This window comes from Pseudophryne corroboree, chromosome 1, assembly GCF_028390025.1.
Source record: "Pseudophryne corroboree isolate aPseCor3 chromosome 1, aPseCor3.hap2, whole genome shotgun sequence".
NCBI lineage: Eukaryota > Metazoa > Chordata > Amphibia > Anura > Myobatrachidae > Pseudophryne > Pseudophryne corroboree.
In genome coordinates this window covers 234,214,072-234,239,968 of record NC_086444.1, presented here as the reverse complement: position 1 = coordinate 234,239,968, position 25,897 = coordinate 234,214,072, and the positions used below count along the sequence as shown (strand labels likewise).

Sequence of the window (25,897 nt, the reverse complement as noted above, 5' to 3'; positions counted from 1 at the left end):
GTAGTCCGTAGTGGATGCTGGGAGCCCGTCCCCAGTGCGGACTTTCTGCAATACGTGTATATAGTTATTGCTTAATAAAGGGTTATGTTATATTGGCATCCTTTGGTTGATGCTATGTTGTTTGTTCATACTGTTAACTGGGTAAGGTTATCACAAGTTATACGGTGTGATTGGTGTGGCTGGTATAAGTCTTACCCTGGATTCCAAAATCCTTTCCTTGTAATGTCAGCTCTTCCGGGCACAGTTTCCTTAACTGAGGTCTGGAGGAGGGGCATAGATGGAGGAGCCAGTGCACACCAGGTAGTACTAAATCTTTCTTTAGAGTGCCCAATCTCCTGCGGAGCCCGTCTACTCCCCATGGTCCTTACGGAGTCCCCAGCATCCACTACGGACTACGAGAAAAAGATTTACCGGTGAGTAAAATCTTATTTCTCTAACGTCCTAGTGGATGCTGGGAACTCCGTAAGGACCATGGGGAATAGCGGGCTCCGAAGGAGGCTGGGCACTCTAGAAAGATCTTAGACTACCTGGTGTGCACTGGCTCCTCCCACTATGACCCTCCTCCAAGCCTCAGTTAGATTTCGTGCCCGGCCGAGGTTGGATGCACACTAGGGGCTCTCCTGAGCTCTTAGAAAGTTATAGTCTTAGAATTTGTTATTTTCAGTGAGACCTGCTGGCAACAGGCTCACTGCAGCGAGGGACTAAGGGGAGAAGAAGCGAACTCGCCTGCTTGCAGCCGGATTGGGCTTCTTAGGCTACTGGACACCATTAGCTCCAGAGGGATCGACCGCAGGCCCAGCCTTGATGTTCGGTCCCGGAGCCGCGCCGCCGTCCCCCTTACAGAGCCAGAAGCAAGAAGATGGTCCGGAAAATCGGCGGCATGAAGACTCTGTCTTCACCAAGGTAGCGCACAGCACTGCAGCTGTGCGCCATTGCTCCTCTCACACACTTCACACTCCGGTCACTGAGGGTGCAGGGCGCTGGGGGGGGCGCCCTGAGGCAGCAATAAAAACACCTTGGCTGGCTAAAATACCTCAATATATGGCCCCAGGGGCTATATATGAGGTAAATACCCCTGCCAGAATTCCATAAAAAAACGGGAGAATAGGCCGCGAAAAAGGGGCGGAGCCTATCTCCTCAGCACACTGGCACCATTTTTCCCTCACAGCTCGGCTGGAAGGAAGCTCCCTGGCTCTTCCCTGCAATTCTACAGTACAGTAAGAGGGAAAAGAGAGGGGGGGGCATTAAAATTGGCACTGTATACAGTATATTATATAAAAAGCAGCTATTAGGGACATAACTCAGTTAGTCCCTGTATATATATATATATATATATATAGCGCTCTGGTGTGTGCTGGCATACTCTTACTCTGTCCCCCCAAAGGGCTTTTGTGGATCCTGTCCTCGTTTAGAGCATTCCCTGTGTGTCTGCGGTGTGTCGGTACGGCTGTGTCGACATGTTGAATGAGGAGGCTTATATGGTGACAGAACAGAGGCCGATATATGTGATGTCGCCCCCTGTGGGGCCGACACCAGAGTGGATGGATAGGTGAAAGGTATTAACCGACAGTGTCAACTCCTTACATAAAAGGGTGGATGACGTAACAGCTGTGGGACAGCCGGCTTCGCAGCCCGCGCCTGCCCAGGCGTCTCAAAGGCCATCAGGGGCTCAAAAACGCCCGCTCTCTCAGATGGCAGACACAGATGTCGACACGGAGTCTGACTCCAGTGTCGACAAGGTGGAGACATATACACAATCCACTAGGAACATCCGTGACGTGATCCCGGCAATAAAAAATGTGTTATACATTTCTGACTTTAACCCAAGCACCTCTAAAAATGGGTTTTAGGTTTGGGGAGAAAAAACAGGCAGTGTTTTGTTCCCCCATCAGATGAATAAATGAAGTGTGTGAAAGCGTGGGTTCCCCCGTTAAGAAACTGGTAATTTATAAAAAGTTACTGATGGCGTACCCTTTCCCGCCAGGTGGATAAGTTACGCTGGGAGATATCCCCTAGGGTGGATAAGGCGCTCACACGTTTGTCAAATAAGGTGGCACTGCCGTCTTAGGATACGGCCACTTTAATAGGTACCTGTTGATAAAAAACAGGAGGCTATCCTGAAGTCTGTATTTACACACTCAGGTACTAGACTGAGACCTGCAGATAGTGCTGCTGCAGCGTGGTCGGTGACCCTGTCAAACAGGGATACTAGTTGGCAAACATAAAAACATATTAAAGACGTCGTCTTATATATGGGGGATGCACAGAGGGATATTTTGCCGGCTGGCATCCAAAATAAATGTAATGTCCATTCTGTCAGGAGGGTATTAGAGACCTGTCACTGGACAGGTGATGCTGACTTAAAAAGCGCATAGAGAGCCTTATAAGGGTGAGGAATTATTTGGGGATGGTCTCTGGGACCTCGTATCCACAGCAACTGCTGGGAAGAAATCATTTTACCTCAGGTTTCCTCACAGACAAAGGTACAGTCCTTTCGGCTTCAGAAAAGCAAGCGGGTCAAATGGCGCTTCCTTTCTGTACAGAGACAAGGGTAGAGGGAAAAAGCTGCACCAGTCAGCCTGTTCCCAGAATCAAGATTCTTCCCCCGCCTCCTGTGAGGCCACACCATGACGCGGGTGCTCCACAGGTGTAGCCAGGTACGGTGGGGGGCCGTCTCAAAAATTTCAGCAATTAGTGGGCTCGCTCACAGGTGGATCCCTGTTTCTTTCAAGTAGTATTTCAGGGGTACAAGCTGGAATTCGAGAAGTCTCCCCCCAGCCGTTTCCTAAAATATGCCTTGCTGACAACTCCCTCAGGCAGGGAGGCTGTGCTGGAGGCAATTAATAAGCGGTATTCCCAGCAGGTAATACTCAAGGTGCCCCTACTTCAACAAGGACGGGGTTACTATTCCACACGGGTTGGGGTACCGAAACCGCATGGTTCGGTGTGACCCATTTTATATTTAAAATCCTTGAACACAAAAATTCAAGTTCAAGATGGAATCGCTCAGGGCGGTTATTCCAAGCCTGGACGAGGGGGATTACATGGTATCCTGGGACATCAAGGATGCTTACCTGCATGTCCCCATTTACCATCCTCGCCAGGAGTACCTCAGATTTGTGGTACAGGATTACCATTACCAAGTCCAGACACTGCCGTTTGGACTGTACATGGCACCGAGGGTGTTTTATCAAGGTAATGGCCGAAATGTTGATACTCCTTCAAAAAAAGGGAGTTGTAATTATCCCGTACTTGGACAATCTCGTTTTAAGGGCAAGGTCCAAGGAGCAGTTGGTAGTCGGGGTAGCACTATTTTGGAAAGTGCTACAACAGCATGGTTGGATTCTAAACAGTCCAGAGTCACAGCTGGTTCCTATGACACGTCTACTGTTCCTGGGGATGGTTCTGGACATAAACCAGAAATAGTGTTTCTCCCGGAGGAGAAAGCCAAGGAGTTGTCATCTCTAGTCAGAGACCTCCTGAAGCCAAAATAGGTAGCGGTGCATCATTGCACGCGAGTCCTGGAAAAAATGGTAGCTTCCTACGAAGCAATCCCATTAGGCAGGTTCCATACAAGAACTTTTCAGAGGGACCTGTTGGACAAGTGGTCCGGATCGCATCTTCCGATGCATAGGCTGATAACCCTGTCTCCAAGGACCAGGGTATCTCTAGTGTGGTGGCTGCAGAGTGCCCATCTTCAAGAGGGCCGCAGGTTCGGCATACAGGACTAGATCCTAGTGACCATGGATTCCAGCCTTTGAGGCTGGGAGGCAGTCACACAGGGAAGAAATTTCCAGGGACTTTGGTCAAGTCAGGTTATTTCCCTACACATAAATATTCTAGACCTGAGGGCCATTTACAATGCCCTGAGGCCGGCAAGGCCTCTGCTTCAAAACCAGCCGGTACTGATCCAATCAGACAACATCACGGCGGTCGCCCATGTAAACCAACAGGGCGGCACAAGAAGCAGGATGGCGATGGCAGAAGCCACAAGGATTCTCCGATAGGCGGAAAATCATGTGTTAGCACTGTCAGCAGTGTTCATTCCCGGAGTGGACAACTGGGAAGCAGATCTTCTCAACAGACACGACCTCCACCTGGGAGAATGGGGACTTCCTCCAGAAGTCTTCCAATAGGATTGTACACCATTGGGAAAGGCCACAGGTGGACATGATGGCGTCCCGCCTCAACAAAAAGCTATAAAAGATATTGCACCGGGTCAAGGGACCCTCAGGCGATAGCTATGGACGCTCTGGTAACACCGTGGGTGTACCAGTCGGTTTATGTGTTCTCCCCTCTGCCTCTCATACCAAAGGTACTGAGAATAATAAGAAGGCGAGGAGTAAGAACGATACTCGTGGATGGCCAAGAAGAGCTTGGTACCCAGAACTTCAAGAATTTATATCAGAGGACCCATGGCCTCTGCCACTCAGACAGGACCTGCGGCAGCAGGGGCCCTGTCTGTTCCAAGACTTACCGCGGCTGCGTTTGTCGGCATGGCGGTTGAACGCCGGATCCTGAAGGAAAAGGGCATTCCGGAGGAAGTCATTCCTACGCTTACTAAAGCCAGGAAAGAGGTTACAGCAACTCATTATCACCGCATATGGCGAAAATATGTTGCATGGTGTGAGGCCGAAAGGGCCCCAACAGAGGAATTTCAACTAGGTCGATTTCTGCATTTCCTGCAAGCAGGAGTGACTATGGGCCTTAAATTGGGTTCCATTAAGGTACAGATCTCGGCTCTGTCGATTTTCTTTCAAAAAGAACTAGCTTCAGTACCTGAAGTTCAGACATTTATAAAAGGAGTGCTGCAGAGTCAGCCCCCGTTTGTGCCTCCTGTGGCACCTTGGGATCTCAACGTGGTGTTGAGTTTCTTAAAATCACATTGGTTTGAACCACTAAAAACCGTGGATCTAAAATATCTCACGTGGAAGGTGGTTATGTTATTGGCCTTGGCTTCTGCCAGGCGAGTATCAAAGTTGGCGGCTTTGTCTTGTAAAAGCCCTTATTTGATTTTCCATATGGATAGGGCAGAATTGAGGACTCGTCCCCAGTTTCTCCCAAAGGTGGTGTCAGCGTTTCACCTGAACCAGCCTATTGTGGTGCCTAGGCTACTAGGGACTTGGAGGACTCCAAGTTGCTAGACGTTGTCAGGGCACTGAAAATATATGTTTCCAGAACGGCTAGAGTCAGAAAATCTGACTCGCTGTTTATCCTATATGCACCTAACAAGCTGGGTGCTCCTGCTTCTAAGCAGACTATTGCTCGTTGGATTTGTAGTACAATTCAGCTTGCACATACTGTGGCAGGCCTGCCACAGCCAAAATCTGTCAATGCCCATTCCACAAGGAAGGTGGGCTCATCTTGGGCGGCTGCCCGAGGGGTCTCGGCTTTACAACTTTGCCGAGCAGCTACTTGGTCAGGGGCAAACACGTTTGCTAAATTCTACAAATTTGATACCCTGGCTGAGGAGGACCTGGAGTTCTCTCATTCAGTGCTGCAGAGTCATCCGCACTCTCCCGCCCGTTTGGGAGCTTTGGTATAATCCCCATGGTCCTTACGGAGTTCCCAGCATCCACTAGGACGTTAGAGAAAATAAGAATTTACTCACCGGTAATTCTATTTCTCGTAGTCCGTAGTGGATGCTGGGCGCCCATCCCAAGTGCGGTTTATCTGCAATACTTGTACATAGTTATTGTTAACTAAATCGGGTTATTGTTGAGCCATCTGTTGAGAGGCTCTATTGTTTCATACTGTTAACTGTGTTTCATATCACGAGTTGTACGGTCTGATTGGTGTGGCTGGTATGAGTCTTACCCGGGATTCAAAATCCTTCCTTATTGTGTACGCTCGTCCGGGCACAGTACCTAACTGAGGCTTGGGAGAGGGTCATAGTGGGAGGAGCCAGTGCACACCAGGTAGTCTAAGATCTTTCTAGAGTGCCCAGCCTCCTTCGGAGCCCGCTATTCCCCATGGTCCTTACGGAGTTCCCAGCATCCACTACGGACTACGAGAAATAGAATTACCGGTGAGTAAATTCTTATTTTTTTACACTGCATTTTAGAGTTTAGTTAAGATATGACATTTCTCTGACGTCCTAAGTGGATGCTGGGACTCCGCTGGGACTCCGTAAGGACCATGGGACTCCGTAAGGACCATGGGGAATAGCGGCTCCGCAGGAGACTGGGCACAACTATAAAGAAAGCTTTAGACTACTGGTGTGCACTGACTCCTCCCACTATGACCCTCCTCCAGACTTTAGTTAGAATCTTGTGCCCGGCTGAGCTGGATGCACACTAGGGGCTCTCCTGAGCTCCTAGAAAGAAAGTATATTTAGGTTTTTTATTTTGCAGTGAGATCTGCTGGCAACAGACTCACTGCAGCGAGGGACTAAGGGGAGAAGAAGCGAACCTACCTAACTGGTGATAGTTTGGGCTTCTTAGGCTACTGGACACCATTAGCTCCAGAGGGATCGACCACAGGACCCGACCTTGGTGTTCGATCCCGGAGCCGCGCCGCCGGCCCCCTTACAGAGCCAGAAGCAAGAAGTGTTCTGGAAAATCGGTGGCAGAAGATTCAGTCTTTAACAAGGTAGCGCACAGCACTGCAGCTATGCGCCATTGCTCCTCATGCACACCTCACACTCCGGTCACTGATGGGTGCAGGGCGCTGGTGGGGGGGGGGGGGGGGGCGCCCTGAGGGCAATATAAGACACCTTGGCTGGCAAATCTACACCATATATAGTCAGGAAGGCTATATAGGTGTAAAAATACCCCTGCCAGAATTCCAGAAAAAGCGGGAGAAGTCCGCCGGAAAAGGGGCGGGGCCATCTCCCTCAGCACACTGGCGCCATTTTTCCCTCACAGCTCCGCTGGAAGTACGCTCCCTGGCTCTCCCACTGCAGTTGTCAAGCTACACAAGGGTAAAAAAGAGAGGGGGGGCACTAAATTTAGGCGCAGTATATATAAAATAAGCAGCTATAAGGGAAAACACTCATTTATAGTACGATCCCTGTGTTATATAGCGCTCTGGTGTGTGCTGGCATACTCTCTCTCTGTCTCCCCAAAGGGCTTTGTGGGGTCCTGTCCTCTGTCAGAGCATTCCCTGTGTGTATGCGGTGTGTCGGTACGGCTGTGTCGACATGTTTGATGAGGAGGCTTATGTGGAGGCGGAGCATATGCCTATAAATGTGATGTCACCACCAGCGGGGTCGACACCTGAGTGGATGGTGCTGTGGAAGGAATTACGCGACAGTGTCGACTCCTTGCATAAAAGGTTTGACGACATACCAAATGTGGGACAGCCGGCTTCTCAGCCTGTGCCTGCCCAGGCGTCTCAAAAGCCATCAGGGGCTCTAAAACGCCCGCTACCTCAGATGGCAGACACAGATGTCGACACGGATACTGACTCCAGTGTCGACGACGATGAGACTAATGTAACTTCCAGTAGGGCCACACGTTACATGATTGAGGCAATGAAAAATGTGTTGCACATTTCTGATGTTACCCCCGGTACCACAAAAAAGGGTATTATGTTTGGAGAGAAAAAACTACCAGTAGCTTTTCCTCCATCTGAGGAGTTAAATGAAGTGTGTGAAGAAGCGTGGGCTTCCCCTGATAAGAAACTGGTCATTTCTAAGAGGTTACTAATGGCGTACCCTTTCCCGCCAGAGGATAGGGCACGTTGGGAAACATCCCCTAGGGTGGATAAAGCGCTCACACGCTTGTCAAAGAAGGTGGCACTACCGTCTCTGGATACGGCCGCCCTCAAGGAATCTGCTGATAGAAAGCAGGAAGCTATCCTGAAGTCTATATATACACACACAGGTGTTATACTGAGACCAGCTATTGCTTCAGCATGGATGTGCAGTGCTGCAGCTGCATGGTCAGATTCCCTGTCGGAAAATATTGATACGCTGGACAGGGACACTATATTGCTAACCGTAGAGCATATTAAAGACGCACTTTTATACATGAGGGATGCACAGAGGGATATTTGCCGGCTGGCATCTAAAATTAGTGCAATGTCCATTTCTGCCAGGAGAGGGTTATGGACTCGGCAGTGGACAGGAGATGCAGATTCCAAAAGGCACATGGAAGTTCTGCCTTATAAGGGTGAGGAGTTGTTTGGGGATGGTCTCTCGGACCTCGTTTCCACAGCAACAGCTGGGAAGTCTACATTTTTACCCCATGTTCCCTCACAGCCAAAGAAAGCACCGTATTATCAGGTACAGTCCTTTCGGCCCAATAGGGGCAAGCGGGTTAAGGGCGCGTCCTTTCTGCCCAGAGGCAGAGGTAGGGGGAAACAGCTGCAGCATACAGCCAGTTCCCAGGAGCAAACGTCCTCCCCCGCTTCCTCTAAGTCCACAGCATGACGCTGGGGCTCCACATGCGCAGCCAGGTACGGTGGGGGTCGTCTCAAATATTTCAGCAATCAGTGGGCTCGCTCACGGGTGGATCCCTGGATCTTTCAAATAGTATCTCAGGGGTACAAGCTGGAATTCGAGACGTCTTCCCCCCCCCCCCCCCCCCCCCCCCCGCCGTTTCCTCAAATCTGCCTTACCAACCTCTCCCTCAGGCAGGGAGGCAGTGTTACAGGCAATTCACAAGCTGTATTCACAACAGGTGATAGTAAAGGTGCCCCTACTTCAACAAGGACGGGGCTACTATTCCACAATGTTTGTGGTACCGAAACCGGACGGTTCGGGGAGACCCATTTTAAATTTGAAATCCTTGAACACATATATAAAAAAATTCAAGTTCAAGATGGAATCGCTCAGGGCGGTTATTGCAAGCCTGGACGAGGGGGATTACATGGTATCACTGGACATCAAGGATGCTTACCTGCATGTTCCCATTTACCATCCTCACCAGGAGTACCTCAGATTTGTGGTACAGGATTGTCATTACCAATTCCAGACGTTGCCGTTCGGTCTATCCACGGCTCCGAGGGTCTTTACCAAGGTAATGGCAGAAATGATGATACTCCTTCGAAAGAAGGGAGTTTTAATTATCCCGTACTTGGATGATCTCCTGATAAAGGCGAGGTCCAGGGAGCAGTTGTTGGTCGGGGTAGCACTATCTCGGGAGGTGCTACAACAGCACGGCTGGATTCTAAATATTCCAAAGTCACAGCTGGTCCCTACGACACGTCTACTGTTCCTGGGGATGGTTCTGGACACAGAACAGAAAAAAGTGTTTCTCCCGGAGGAGAAGGCCAAGGAGCTGTCATCTCTAGTCAGAGGCCTCCTAAAACCAAAACAGGTGTTGGTGCATCACTGCACGCGGATCCTGGAAAAGATGGTAGCTTCCTATGAAGCAATTCCATTCGGCAGGTTCCATGCAAGAACCTTTCAGTGGGACCTGTTGGACAAGTGGTCCGGATCGCATCTTCAGATGCATCGGCTGATAACCCTGTCTCCAAGGTCAAGGGTGTCTCTGCTGTGGTGGCTGCAGAGTGCTTATCTTGAAGAGGGCCGCAGATGCGGCATACAGGACTGGGTCCTGGTGACCACGGATGCCAGCCTTCGAAGCTGGGGGGCAGTCACACAGGGAAGAAACTTCCAAGGACTATGGTCAAGTCAGGAGACTTCCCTGCACATAAATATTCTGGAACTAAGGGCCATTTACAATGCCCTAAGTCAGGCAAAATCTCTGCTTCAAAACCAGCCGGTACTGATCCAGTCAGACAACATCACGGCGGTCGCCCATGTAAACCGACAGGGCGGCACGAGAAGCAGGACGGCGATGGCAGAAGCCACAAGGATTCTCCGATGGGCGGAAAATCACGTGTTAGCACTGTCAGCAGTGTTCATTCCGGGAGTGGACAACTGGGAAGCAGACTTCCTCAGCAGGCACGACCTCCACCCGGGAGAGTGGGGACTCCATCCAGAAGTCTTCCAAATGATTGTAAACCGTTGGGAAAGGCCACAGGTGGACATGATGGCGTCCCGCCTAAACAAAAAGCTAGAAAAGTATTGCGCCAGGTCAAGAGACCCGCAGGCGATAGCTGTGGACGCTCTAGTGACACCGTGGGTCGGTTTATGTGTTCCCTCCTCTTCCTCTCATACCAAAGGAGGATAATAAGGAGAAGAGGAGTAAGAACTATACTCATTGTTCCGGATTGGCCAAGAAGAGCTTGGTACCCGGAACTTCAAGAAATGATCTCCGAGGACCCATGGCCTCTGCCGCTCAGACAGGACCTGCTGCAGCAGGGGCCCTGTCTGTTCCAAGACTTACCGCGGCTGCGTTTGACGGCATGGCGGTTGAACACCGGATCCTGAAGGAAAAGGGCATTCCGGAGGAAGTCATTCCTACGCTGATTAAAGCTAGGAAAGAAGTAACCGCAAACCATTATCACCGCATAGGGCGAAAATATGTTGCGTGGTGTGAGGCCAGGAAGTCCCCAACGGAGGAATTTCAGCTGGGCCGTTTCCTGCACTTCCTACAGTCAGGGGTGACTATGGGCCTTAAATTGGGTTCCATTAAGGTCCAGATTTCGGCTCTATCGATTTTCTTCCAGAGAGAACTGGCTTCACTGCCTGAAGTTCAAACTTTTGTTAAGGGAGTGCTGCATATTCAGCCCCCTTTTGTGCCTCCAGTGGCACCTTGGGATCTCAACGTGGTGTTGGATTTCCTAAAGTCACATTGGTTTGAGCCACTTAAAACCGTGGAATTGAAATATCTCACGTGGAAAGTGGTCATGTTGTTGGCCTTGGCTTCGGCCAGGCGTGTGTCAGAATTGGCGGCTTTGTCATGTAAAAGCCCTTATCTGATTTTCCATATGGATAGGGCAGAATTGAGGACTCGTCCCCAATTTCTCCCTAAGGTGGTATCAGCCTTTCATCTGAACCAACCTATCGTGGTGCCTGCGGCTACTAAAGACTTGGAGGCTTCCAAGTTGTTGGACATAGTCAGGGCCCTGAAAATTTATGTTTCCAGGACAGCTGGAGTCAGAAAGACTGACTCGCTATTTATCCTGTATGCGCCCAACAAGTTGGATGCACCTGCTTCAAAGCAGACTATCTCTCGCTGGATCTGTAGTACGATTCAGCTTGCACATTCTGCGGCTGGACTGCTGCATCCTAAATCAGTCAAAGCCCATTCCACGAGGAAGGTGGGCTCTTCTTGGGCGGCTGCCCGAGGGGTCTCTGCTCTACAACTTTGCCGAGCAGCTACTTGGTCGGGGTCAAACACATTTGCTAAATTCTACAAGTTTGACAACCTGGCTGAGGAGGACCTTGAGTTTGCCCATTCGGTGCTGCAGAGTCATCCGCACTCTCCCGCCCGTTTGGGAGCTTTGGTATAATCTCCATGGTCCTTACGGAGTCCCAGCATCCACTTAGGACGTCAGAGAAAATAAGAATTTACTCACCGGTAATTCTATTTCTCGTAGTCCGTAGTGGATGCTGGGCGCCCATCCCAAGTGCGGATTGTCTGCAATACTTGTATATAGTTATTGTTTAACTAAAGGGTTATTTTTGAGCCATCTGTTGAGAGGCTCAGTTGTTATCATACTGTTAACTGGGTATTGTATCACGAGTTATACGGTGTGATTGGTGTGACTGGTATGAGTCTTACCCGGGATTCAAAATCCTTCCTTATTGCGTCAGCTCTTCCGGGCACAGTATCCTAACTGAAGTCTGGAGGAGGGTCATAGTGGGAGGAGCCAGTGCACACCAGTAGTCTAAAGCTTTCTTTATAGTTGTGCCCAGTCTCCTGCGGAGCCGCTATTCCCCATGGTCCTTACGGAGTCCCAGCATCCACTACGGACTACGAGAAATAGAATTACCGGTGAGTAAATTCTTATTATCTCAGCTCATTTGTACTCATTGGGGCCTATTCAATTCTAGTCGGAACTGCCGTCTAGTATGAAAGACAGCAGTTTTCGACTTTCTTAGGTCGAATCATGATTCGACCTATCTAACAGGGCTGACGTTTTTCCGACTTGTCGGAAAACACGTGGATCGGCGGATTAGCCACGGGTCCATGTGCTTTGTTGGACTTGCGGAGAAATCCGACACGTTTTTAGTTCCGTTTTCGACAATGTCAATCCGGCTTTAAAAAAAAGTCGGATTGACATTGTCAAACGGCCAAAACCTGTCGGATTTGGCCTCAAATTGAATACTGAACTGTCGGATCCTTTCCGTCGGAAAGGATCAGACATCAATTGAATAGACCCCATTGTGTACAATGTATTTAACATTATCAATTGCCCACCAAGTCTTTTACAGAGCAATTAAATATTAAAGATCATTATTCCACAAGTACATATTGAGACAACCCCTTTCCCTTCCCCCCATCCACCACCTATCCACTGAGTTCTATGTTCTTCTGTTTCGGACACCGGCTGTTCTTCAGCAGAAGTTTGAACTTTGTCCCTTTGCTGGTCACTGGATGGGGCAGCCATACAATATATTGTGTGCAAATTCTCCATTATACTCAATCAGATCATATAATCTTTGTATGTTATTTGTGTGGCAAATTATCTACAGATCCACTGGGCTTAACATATATACCTCCAGTAATGGCAATGAACTTCAGAGCGGAAGTGGTAAGTAGTTATTTATTAAGCAAAATAACCCTAATTAAACAGTGTATTGTACAAGCCACATTTATATCACTGTCGTGCCACACTGGACGATATGAACGATATTGTTCATTATTTTCCCTTGAACTTCCCGGAATCCTGGATGAATGATCATGATTGAGATAGAGCTCCATGTTGTCAATGATCTAGACAAAATTGATCTGCAAAGACAGACGACAGGCTATTTCGTTGACGCGGGAGCGCACATCATTCATCGTTCACACAAACAATGTCGCTCAGAAGGGTGAAAATGAGGGAAATCGTTTAAAATAACGTCCAGTGTGGCACTGCCTAAAATTACCAACACATTTTTCCGAATGGAGAATTCAGAACAGATTGGGGACACTTTGGAAGTTCTACAGTAATTTTTTGCTAAAGAGTGCATAGATCTTTTTTTTACCATTGCTGGGGGAAGTTAGTCCTTTTTCTACAGTCATCATTCTGGGATTAGTCATGGAGACTTAAATAAAGTACCATGTATCATTGCCATAAAGTTTATATACTATGCTTATTATCATATCTGTAGTTTTGTACGGATTCTATTAGATACCAGTGAGAACATAAAGGCTGTTCAATATTATTTCATGCAGTAGAATTCAATCTGATTAATTCTGTATATAGATCTGTCATGATGATTTTATATTCATTTTGTATATTAATGTTTAAATGTAGCACTCTGAGTTGGTGGCATCACAAGCCGGGGTGCGGGGGTTGCGGCCCTCAAAAGTGTCTGCTCGCCTGCAGTGACAGAAGCCGGGAGCTGCAGTGTGATATTCACCTGCTCTTGTCACAAATGAAGAGCCGGCACTGCACTTAGACAAGTCTCTGGGGGCAGCCAGCATCTCCGGGTATGCTGGACACTCCCCTGGAGTAAAGAAACGGAGACCCCCTGTGAGACCACGCCCCTTTGTTAGGCCACCCCCCTTTTCTGACGACCTTGCCGGAGGGAGAGTACAGAGTGCGCACTGGGTGACACCACACCTGGTGACACCTCTGCTCAGAGGTCTATTATTGATAAATAATTGATATGGTTTTCATATGTAAAATGTAGCTATATTACTCTACGTACAGATGGAGCCACACTAATCGTGGCTCAGTCTGTGACTGGGCGTGCTCCATTCACTACAATGGGAGCATCTCTGTGCACTCCCTTAGTAGGGCTAGGCGACCGGATTGCCTATTCCCGCTGGGAGTGCACGTTTGCAGCTCCATCTGTGCAAGTAAGATTGAAGCATTCAGGCCACAGTACTGTAACACTTACGTATCTGTTAAGCAACACGATGCTTCAGGGACATCTGATTTGGAAATATTTTCTCACTGTTACAATTAGTATTTTTTTATTCGTACGAGGTGTAGCTATTAAATAATGAGACTGATGCTATAATTTACGTTCAATTATATTAAATGGATTTTAACTCCATTCCCCATCTATGTACTCCCCCTTCTGCATCCACACCGCTGCATTCTTATTTTCCATTGGTCAAAGCCGTACTATAGCTCATTATCGGTCTCAAAAGCTCTGTTTTTTCTTCTTTACCTCAGTAACCTATGCAAAATGGGTTCTCTTGGGTACAGATTTGACTTTAAGGAAAATAAAGAAGTTGCACGGTGCTAGGTCTGGCGAGTATGGAGGGTGTTCTAGCACTGCAATCTGTTTCTCAGCCAAAAACTGCTTCACGATGAGAGCTGTGTTAGCTGGTGCGTTGTCCTGATGAAGGATGAAACCATTGTTCCACAACTCTGGCCTCTTCTGATTTGTTCCCGCAAAGTTTATAGAACATTTTTTTTTTGTTGACTCACTGTTGCACCTCCTGGTACCCAGTCTGCTAAAATAGCATCCTTGATATTAAAGAGTCTCCGGATCATACTGGAAGAGTCATGTTTCATCACAGGAATAACTTTATCTAAAAAAGAAATGTGAATCTGCTTGAATTTGTTTCAAAATGTCTGTACAAATTTGCTTTCGATTTTCTTCCTGCTCAACAGTGAGCTGCCTTGGAACCATCTTGGCACAAACTTTTGTCATGTTAAGATCCTGATGCAAAACTTGCCTAACCGTTTCCTGTCGATGTTTACCATTTCTGCTGTCATTCGGATGCTGAGTCAATGGTCAATTTGAACAATTTTCTCAAAGCCTTTTGGGATGTTCATCATCTATGACATCCTCACGACCGTCACTAAATCTTTTGTGCCATTCAAACACACATGCACATGACATACAATCTGCCCAGTAAACCTCTGTTAGCATACAGAAAGATTTGGTGGGTGTTTTGTACAATTTAACTAAAAAATATAAGTTAACACATTGCTTTACCTTTTGAAGTAGGCATTTTTATGACGCATGGGAAAAACACAACTTCTTCGAACGCTGTGTGACAGTAAACTATCTGTACGAGAGGGGAGAAACTTGCAAAACTGTTTGGGGATTGTCTAAGGTCAATGTTCCCCCACTCCCTTTTTTTTTTAATTTATTTTTTTATTGTCCTTTTGTATATTTAACCATATATAAGCTAAATTGATGGAAACGTGTACCCTCGCAGGCTCACTCCGCTACATCGCAGACTACAATTCCCTACCTTAGTCCACCTGGATGGTAAATGATGAAAAAGTTGGGGGAAAGTGTGTCATCCTTTTGTACCTGTCGACCTAATGCATGTCGGCCATGTGGTGTCGACATATTGACTGTTGATCTATTATCTGTTGATTTATTATTATTATTATTATTATTATTATTATTATTATTACATTTTATTTATAAGGCGCCACGTGTTTCGCAGCGCTGTACAAAGGACAGTACAGGGAGACAAAACTTAGCATTACTGTAAATAAATAACAAAAATAGAGTACAGGTAACAAGGAGCACCACACATTCTCAAGACATAATACAGCTAAGATGTAAGTAGTGAGGGAGTGATCATCGTACTACTAGGGCGGGCATTCCCAACCGCGGTCCTCAAGGCACACCAACAGTGCAGGTTTTAGTGATATCCAGGCTTCAGCACAGATGGTTAAATCAAAATAACTGAGGTACTAATTAAGTCACCTGTGTTCAAGCCTGGATATCACTAAAACCAGGACTGTTAGTGTGCCTTGAGGACCGCGGTTGGGAAACACTGTACTAGGGGCTGGTGGCCATAGATGGAGATGAGCCTTTACCAGCAGGAGAAAAAGCGGTAAAGATGGTCGCTGAGTAGGGGAGAGCTGCGAATGAAATGTGTCGAGAAGAGGCTTGGATAACAAGAGGAAAGAGGACCCTGCTCTGAAGAGCTAACAATCTAGTGGGAAGGGTCGATAGACAGATGACATGAGGTGCAAGCAAGCGGGAGGTAGCCTGATGTGTCATTCAGAACCCTCCTGGGGGAACCAAAACAAACTGAGGAGAACATACAAATTCCACACAGGTGTTATGTGACAGAGGGGCAGATGTATTAAGCCTGGAGAACGGATAAAGTAGTGATAAGTGCAAGGTGATAACGCACCAGCCAGTCCGCTCCTAACCTTCATTTTTCAAATCCGTAGTGATTGGCTGTTGAGTTTATCACCTTACGCTTATCACTGCTTTATCACTTATTTATCCCTTCTCCAGGTTAATACATCTGCCCTAGCATGTGATACTTTCTCCTGCCACCTATTAGTGACTGTACCCATTATCCCCTGCATTAAACCATGTACTTTTACTAACTGCTTTTTTTAAAACTCCCAATAGGAGTACGGTATGCTAACGTGGGTGGTGATGGAAGATGTCCTGTGACTCCAAACCCACTTCCAGTAGTACCTGCAATCTTGGGTGGAAGCAGCATGGCAGCATCTTTGCTTTCACTAAGAAATAATAAACCTACACATGACATAACTCTTGTATAACATGGGACAAAGCGTAAACTCCCTCTTCTTAGGGTGAATATGACTAAGAATTGGCTGTGTGTCAAAGTTACATAATAATTCCAATCCACAACTGAACCTTGACTAATCAGCATATCTATACATTTCTGTTGCATTGTCATAAAGAGCAAGACTCAAACAGGCACACCCAAGGGGCATGTTCAAGCTCATATCTCAATTATTACAGCTCTTCCTTTATCTGACAAGGTGCTTGGGAGATAGCACAGGGTAGTTTTCGCTTTGTCTATCCGTTCTGCAGTTTGTTCTTTGAATGCTGTCACTAGATACAGTTCTTATATCTAGTGACATGATTAAGCGCACCACGTCCTCGCAGAAAAGCCCTACTGGCAAAATATGTTTCCCATTCTTAAGAGACCAGGCATTTGTGCACATACGTGACCTGTGCTGCTGCTCCACCTACTGTGTCTTAAAGTGTCAGGGTGTGACCACTACAGGACCACGTAGTAAGAGCCGTGCAGCCTTGCCCACTGCAACAATGTCTGGTTCTGAAACTGGAAAGGAGTATGGCTGTGGGCATTGCATTTGTAAGACATACAGTACTAACAAGCTGGCTTTGTTAGTAACGATCAAGTGTTTCCCCAGCAGTGTACATTTGCAAAGCTTGCACAGGAGCTTGGGTAAGCCAAGACGTACTTGTTTGGGGAGTATTCCTGTAGAGTTGGCCAGAATAAGAATAGAGAATCCTTATGATGCATTGCCTACTATTTTGGAAAGCCCTGGGGCGGTTCTCCTGCAATCTAAGTTATCTATATGCAAAACTGCTTGTGATTGGTGTTTCCATTAACACCTCCGCCCCTCTGCTGCCATGAATCGAGTGGTACTTATTTGTATGAACCATCAGGCTTCTGTGATATATGGCTACAGGAGCTTATATGCATGCTATTTAATGTCCGCGCACACTGAAACCATTGTGCATTGTGAAGTTGCTGTTGTCAGTATCTTGCTATAACAAGTAGTTGCTATGCCATTGCACTGCAGATATGTATGTGGCCCTAAATACTATCATTATCTGGCAAGGAAAATATACAGTCATCCAGGGATGTTGTTTGCCTTTGTATGACTATAGTAGATGACCAAACGCTTCTGATCTGTTCTACACCTGCCCCGGTATGATATGTTCATATGTGTGACTGCTTATAGTCGGCATAGGGCAATGACCCTTACTGCAGATAGAACTGAGCTGGTTGGTTTTTTTTTCTTTGTTCTTCTCATAGTCCTTTTATTATTGAATTACCATTTGATAGTCATATTTACATTACACTTTACTGTGAATAAACATTACACTTTACTGTGAATATTAATAGGGTATGGCTATTATTTATCACAAGGTGTTATACTGTATAAGCAACTTTATGGTGAAGTCCTCCTCTATTACAGGTTTACTATACAGATAAACAGCCAGGTTCACACACTGTTTATGTAACGTGACCTTCGTATGACGAGAACGGTATGATAATAGTGTGTATACTGCGTCCCTGTGCAAACAGCCTTTGGCAAAGGGATTTGTTTTGCTCAGTCTTCATTCAATTACCATGACAAATTGCACACTATTGATTAGGGGTGTAGTATGGCTGACCGGCGGTCAGGAGACCGCCGGTCAGCTTACCGACGCCGGGATCCCGGCAGCATACAGACGCCGGGATCCCGGCGGGGAGGGGCGAATGCAGCAAGCCCCTTGCGGGCTCGCCACGCTGCAGGCTCGGAAGGCGACCTACGGTCGCCATGGGTTCTATTCCCACTCTATGGGTGTCGTGGACACCCATGAGTGGAAATAGTTCCTGTTGGTCGGCATGCCGACCATCGGGATAGTGAGGGGTCGGGATGCTGGAGGAGGTCATGTGACTGTCGGCCTCCCGACCGCCGGTCACATGAATACCACCCATTGATTAGATGGGACCAAGAACACAGTGGATAAGTAGGGATTATTTACCATTACATGTGTTATAAAATATAAGTGCATTTTATATTCAATACTCTGCAAATATATGTATGCTCCATATGAGCGGACACATTGCAAATTAATGCGCTCTAATTGCCACAGTCACCTAACTGTAATGAGAACTGGTTGTTAAACAGGGTTGTTAAAGAAGAGTTCTGCGTAAATTCTACTAGTAGATGGAGTTTACTATGTGAGCCTTAAATAAAGTGTCTTCAGGTTACCTGAAATGCCTCAATGCATTCAACCTGTTGGGTCCATGAAGCTCCAGAGTCAACTGGTTTTGCTGGCAAGAGCTTTTGGATGACCTTCCGCATTGCATTCACCATTTGCCTGCACTGGTAAGTACATAAAGTGGGGGAAAAAACTATCAGATGTATAATTTAAAGAAGAGTAGAGTAGAAGTTCAACATTGCATGGCAAAAACATTCTGGAGTGCCACAACCATGACGAAAGGGCGTGGTGCAATTTGTTGGCTTTCAGAATGTTGACATGGATGAGAGGTCTGCATCCATATTGACATAGGGGTATACGCAATTCCTGTTGGATCCTTTCCAACAGGATGGATCTGACAGGTCAGTGTTCAAATGTTCCGACAATGTCAATCTGACTTTTATTAAAGTCGGATTGACATTGTCGGAAACGGGCTAAAACCTGTCTGAGTTTGGCCGCGCTTCCGACAAAATACTTGGATTCCGACAATCCACATGTTTTCCGACAAGTCAGGAATTCCCGACTTGTCGGAAAACCCCCCAAACCTATTTGAATAGGTCGGAACTCCTTTCCGACCTAAAACAGTCGGAAACTGCCATCTTTCCGACGACGGCAGTTTCCAACAGGAATTGTACATACTCCATAATGTCAACATTGTGAATGTCGAACATGCGGTTGTCTGTAGCTGATACTAACGCTAACCCTGAAATTGTCCAAATATCAGCCATCAACATTCTGTCATTATTAACATTCAGTGAATGTCTACATAGAATGTCGCCATTCTCATGTCAACATTATGAAATACTGTACAGACATATTTTTTTTGTTATTTATTTATCCCTTTCTGTTATTTTTCTTTTTTCCAAATACCCTCTACATTTTTTATTTGACTTGGCATGGTTTTCTCAATGAATTCCCTAAAAAGATTGATCAGTAGATAGATTATCTGTCTATCTATCTATCTATCTATCTATCTATCTATCTATCTATCTATCTATCTATCTATCTATCTATCGATAAATAAAAAAAATGGGCCACTCACCAATTATCAAAACGTTTCCAGGATTCAACCGCAAACCCTTATTGCCCATATACATATATATTCCAAACTTACCGTTAATTAAATAGTACTGATGCAGATGACAGCTGAGTAGAGGTAATAGTAGGACAAGTGATGGCTGAGTAGGCCACCATGACAGAGGGATGGGGATAGCAGTAGTCGGACACATGACAGAAAGAAGGAAGAAATATTAGTAGTTTAAACACATGACAGCTGGATGATGGTAGTGGAAGTAAAGAAACAAGACAGCTGGCTCAGGGTAGCAGTAGTAGGGAAACATATAACAGCTGAGGGATGGTGGTAGTATGGACACACAGGATGATTGGAGAAGATACTAAGCTTATCAGCAGATTCCCTGGCAGCCCAGAGGGCTGATTGAAAAGTAATGAGACTGCCTCTGTTTTTCTGTCACATAGGTAGATGTAGCAACGATATGCTGGTTATTGTGAAGCTCATACATCGATGTGTCCGGTTGGACTGCCATAGTCTACTTTGTTTAATCAGTGTACCTTTTTTTGGTCACCGCAAGTGGAAGTTGATATGTGATTGAATATTGTGTTTAAACTTGGAAAAAGCGTAAATGAAACTCATGAAATGTCACGGCAAGCATATGGTGGAAAAACAATTATCCGTGCTGCAGTATTTCAATGCATTTTCAGTTCCTTTGCTACAATATGCTGAACCCGTTCAAATGAGGTGCCAAGTGAAGCCGAATGTTCGCGTATAGTTAACCTTATGTCATTTTGCAACATCTCCACAGCTTTGGCAATGTTGACATCTGTAACTGCAGTGCATGGTGTCCCAGAACGCGCTTCATCAGTCATTACCCTTTTTAAAGTGCTTCCACCACCAAAATAGTGTAGCACGGATAATTGTTTCTCCACTGTATGCTTGCTGTAACATTTCAGCTCATTTCAGCTTTTTCCAAGTTTAACACAAAATTCAATCACACAGCTGACGTAATCTCAGACACATCTTCCTCATCCACGGTGATGAAACGAACAAAGATCTTCCACTCGCTGCGACCAAGCAACGTATACTACGGCAGTCCAACCACAGCTTCAGACACATCAGTGTGTGAGCTTCACAATAACCAGCATAGCATTGCCATGTCTACCTATGGGACAGAAAAACAGATGCTGTCTCATTACTTTTCAATCAGCCCTCGTACATTGTCCTCCACATGGCTAACACAGTGTATGGGACACAGTGGTCTCCACCAATTTGGGGTTGCTTGATACACTCTGCTGTATAGATAAATATCTAGTACTGAGTGAGCACAAAGTACCAAGTCTGCTGCAGGATCTGCCCACTTTTCACTCCTCTTCTCTGTCTCCATCCCCAGCTTCTCTACCCAGAACAAGCTCAGCTCCAGCAGATAAGAGACCAGATCCGAGCCAGCCCTCTTGGAAAACCGGAAACTATGCCAGGCTCAGGACACTCTTCTCCTCCAAACCCAACCCAACATCATTTACTGAGACTGTAGGGGTCCTACAGGGCTATCGGAGCCCTGTAGGACCAATACCATTTCAGTGAATAATGTGGTAGCACAGGCCCTCAACCATGTCTAGATGCACTACAGGGTCACCAGGGAGGCAATAGGCAGCCTAAAACATCCGCTTATAGTTTGGTCTGCGGGGACGCTTTTTGGTACACTCCTGGGTGATACCAAAACTAGTCTAACGTTCCACATTTGGCATGTGTGCCAGAGGTTGCCGATCCCTGACCTAGCAAGTTGGTGAATAGTAGGGAGATCAGATTTAATATACTGTAAACATAGTAAATGCCACCTCACTTTATGTAAGTTTTGGGTGATCTTGCATAGACCTGTTTTGCCTTATGAGCTTAATAATGGGTTCTATCTCATTTGTCTGTGAACAAATGCTGGGTGACTACAATAACTTTAAATATGTGATGGCTTTGTGATACACACACTATAGCTCCAACTGAACCCTTGAAGCAGAGTTCCTTATTACCATACAAATAACGTTCTATATTTCATCTTTATTTTGTTTTATTTATTTTAATTTCTCTTGAGAACATATCTTTTGAAAGCAATCTTTTTTGGAGAAATGATCTCGTGATTAGGAGAATGCCTTCCATTAAAGTGGTGCTGATAATGCTAATAATAAGGTACATGGTACATCCTGATTGCCTGAGACTGGGACTCTAGGATTGTTATTGGCGTGTAATGCTGTGCAAATGTCTTTTTAACTAAATGGTTTAAGGCTGTTTAGTCAACTCATTTAACATTTTTGTGTTTGTTCATTTGTTCACGTTAACACATTAAGGGCCTTACTTCAAAAGCACGCGCAATGTTCACATAGCTGAGCGAGTATTTGCAACTGCGCATGTGCCAAATAATGGCCCTCATTCTGAGTTGATCGCTCGCTAGCTGTTTTTAGCAGCCGTGCAAACGCATAGTTGCCGCCCACGGGGGAGTGTATTTTCGCTTTGCAAGTGTGCGAACGCCTGTGCAGCCGAGCTCTGCAAAAACATTTTGTGCAGTTTCAGAGTAGGTCTGAACTTAGCCCTTGCGATCACTTCAGTCTTTTTGGTGCCGGAATTGACGTCACACACCCGCCCTCCAAATGCCCGGACATGCCTGCATTTTCCCTACCACTCCCAGAAAACGGTCAGTTGACACCCATAAACGTCCTCTTTCGGTCAATCTTCTTGCGATCGGTTGTGCGTATGGATTCTTCGTTAAATCCATAGCTCAGCAACGATCCGCATTGTACTCGTACGATGCGCGTGCCCATTGCGGTGCATATGCATGCGCAGTAGAGACCTGATCGCAACGCAGTGAAAATCGGCAGCGTGTGATCAACTTGGAATGACCCCCAATGTCCGATAACCTGTATGGCACATGCATTGCAACCGGGACAGTCTGTATCAGAAACGAGGCAGATGTGTTGGACTCTCCGGGGCGGTGACTGGGATAATAAATGCGTGTTATGGGTATGTCGGTGACAGTGGATGTATTCCACAGAGGCCATAGTAAGACGGAGACTGCACCTGCCATAGGAATAGTCCAGTTGTCAATTGTGTGCGCTGTGGGGGCATCTAAAGAATCACAGGCAGTATTGCAGCATGAAAATCCGCTGAAAGTGGGTGTCTCAGTCCTTGCACATTCATACGCTATTGCACAAGAGGAAGGCTGATACTAGCATTTGAATAGTGTTGCAGTCGCGACTCCGTGAAACAGACACAAGAGTGAACGCAGCAGGCTGTAATTGTGAAGCTACTCCAAACTGATGAGGACACACTTTCCACCAATATCTCACTATGGGGGAGATGTATCCAACATTGGAAAGAGATACATGACCAAGTAATCCGCTTCTAACTGACATTTTACAGGCTGTGTACTTTATCTCTCTCCAAGCTTTGATACTTCTAAAACTATAGCACGTAGGGGGAGCCCTATGTGTTATAGTTTTTAGAAGTGAAGAGACTGATAATTCAGGTATTTGTTTGGAAACTTAATGTTTATAAACCCAGCATCTGTTTTAACGCTATCCCCCCTGAGCTTGTACTTAAAGCATTCTCTGTCTCCCAGCTTTCTAGGGTCTGTTCTCAGATGTGTTTGAAGCTTGCATTCTTACTATGCTTTGTGCCCTTTCTGAACTATGCCCAAAGATAACCAGAAGATTGTATAATGACCTTCTTAAGGGCCTCATACACTAGAACGATAATGCCCGATTTCAGCCCAATTCGGGCTGATATATTGGGTGAAATTGGGCATTTTCTTTGTGCTTTATACCCGGTACGATCCGATGCGCGTTCCTGTGAGCATCGGATCGGATCACCCTAGATCCGACATATCACGAATGCTGCACTCCTGATATGTCTGGGATAGTAAAAGATACATCGTATGCAAAAGGACCGCATACGATGTATCTTTTACTATCCTGCCGCCTGGGAGGCTGCCGGGAGGTTGAAGGGAAATCCTAGGCGACATTACGGACCGTCATGTCGTATAAGTGTATGGGGCCCTTAAGTTTGTTCAGTCAAACAGATAGATACTGTAAGGGCACTTTGGTTCTGTTTTTGTAGACTTTTTTGTTGCTAGTCTTTAACGCACATCTCCCAACATCTGGAGGTTTGACGACTGAAAGGGGCGTGTTCTGTTGAAAAGAAGGTGTGGCGTGAATGATGCAATTGCGAGCCACAACTTCCATTTTTGTCACAGTGGAAGCACGGCCAGCGCTCTGTGAGCTGCTGGCCATGCCCCAATCCCTCTGCAGTAACCACCACCACCACCACCACCACCGCAGGCCACTGCGGTCTGCGGGATGGACAGCGGGACAGATCCACAAACCTGTGATTTGCCCAATAAGCCAGTTACATACAAAATAACGTTCATTTGTTTTGTACATTTAATGTTCATATAGTCACCTTGTTCCTAGAGCACTGACTGCAGAATGATCGATAACCAGTAGTGAAGCTTCCGCATCAATCACAGGGATAGTTCTTAAGGCCAGTACACACTGGTCGATGTATCGGCCGTTCTCTTGAACGGCCGATACATCGCGGGACCGTCGGCCAGTGTGTACGGGCGATACGTCTGTGAACTCCGTCGTTCACAGACGTATCGCGTCGGCCGCGCAGCACAGCCGACAGCCAATATATCTAACGATATATTGGCCCGTCGCTGTGTGTGTACGGGGCGGTCGTCCGACCGCCCGTACACATGCTGCGGCGGCCGGCGGTGATTGACAGGTGAACTGGGCGGGCGCGCCCAGTTCATGACGTCAGTCCCCCGACGGATCGGGCTGTGTGTATGCACAGCACACTGCCCGATCCGTACATAGATATATCTGCAGATCAATTGATCTGCAGATATATCTAATAGTGTGTACCCACCTTTAGAGCCGTCAACGTATAAAGTTTAACTGAGATTACTGTATAGTAAAATGGTAAACGCTCTGCATAATGGTATGTGTAGGCTGCCTGTTTATGGTGTAGATTGTAGAGGCACTGTAAATCTTATTTTATTTCTACCCTCTTACCTAATTGTTTACTGTTTAAATCCACTCACCCTTTTTAACTGCACAATGTTTCCATCTCTGAGTTCTGCAATTAATTCTAGATCAGTGTTCCAACCTCGTTCCTCAAGGCACACTAACAGACCAAGTTTTAGTAATATCCATGGTTGATCACAGAGGATTAAATAAAAATAACTGAGCTCAAGTATGACTATCCTTAAAACTGGACTGTTAGTGTGCCTTGAGAACCGTGATTGGGAACCCCTGTTCTAGATGTTTGTGAGAAGACCTTGCTGTGCAAGTCCACACAGACGACATTAGAGGACTAAGCTTGCCCTTAGGATATGTTTTGGAATGACCATAAACAAACAGGAAATTGTAGGTGCTAAAATTCAACCTGCAAATCTGACCGAATCATTGGCATCCTAAGAATAAACACGATTTTACCTGCTGCAGACCCTGTCAGGATGATCGCCCCTAAAGTATTTGTTATTTGGAGAAAGATGTGCCGCAAAATTAGCAGCGGCGTGATCTCCTCGTAGTTGAACTCGCATTTTCGTACAGTTGTTAGCTTCAGTCTTTGAATGTATTGCCAAACATTTGCACTTTTCATGCACACACGTACTGTATCTGCACATGTGCCTGTAGGAACTATAGGCAACGTTTAGATAAAATCACTGGTAAAAAGTCACTCCGCGCATGAATTTATATGAAGATCATGGGTCATTTAGTGTTGTAGTAACTGCATTTATATGGGATTTGTTTATCATAGTGCATTCATCCCAAACAATCAACAATGCTTTTTTCGCCAAAGAGTTGGAGAGTGGTGCAAATATGAGCGTCTGCAGGAAACAGTGAAGCATGGTGGAGGTTGCTTGCAAGTTCGGTGCTGCATTTCAGCAAATGGAGTTGGGGATTTGGTCAGGATTAATGGTGTCCTCAATGCTGAGAAATACAGGCAGGTACTTATCCATCATTCAATACCATCAGGGAGGCGTCTGATTAGCTCCAAATTTATTCTGCAGCAGGACAACAACCCCAAACATACAGCCAATTTCATTAAGAACCATCTTCAGTGTGAAGGAGTCCTGGAAGTGATGATATGGCTCCTACAGAGCCCTGATCTCAACATCATTGAATCCTTCTGGGATTAAGGGGTTTAGTTACTAACAGTACTCTGCTCCCTGCGCTAATCCTCCTCCCGCTTCGCCT

At 46.3% G+C, this 25,897-nt stretch overlaps 1 protein-coding gene and 1 long non-coding RNA gene across 4 annotated transcripts in view; one reads left to right on the top strand and one right to left on the bottom strand.

Annotated features, from left to right (window-relative positions):
• The window catches only part of MCC (MCC regulator of WNT signaling pathway), a 652,269-nt gene that overhangs the window by 208,841 nt on the left and 417,531 nt on the right, over positions 1 to 25,897 (top strand). The gene's annotated exons all lie outside the window — the stretch shown is intronic.
• Positions 12,586 to 25,897, bottom strand: part of LOC135062528 (uncharacterized) — a 68,613-nt gene continuing 55,301 nt past the window's right edge. Inside the window, exon 4 of the long non-coding RNA XR_010248880.1 lies at positions 12,586 to 12,749. This is a non-coding gene — a long non-coding RNA (uncharacterized LOC135062528). The remainder of the gene's footprint in view (positions 12,750 to 25,897) is intronic.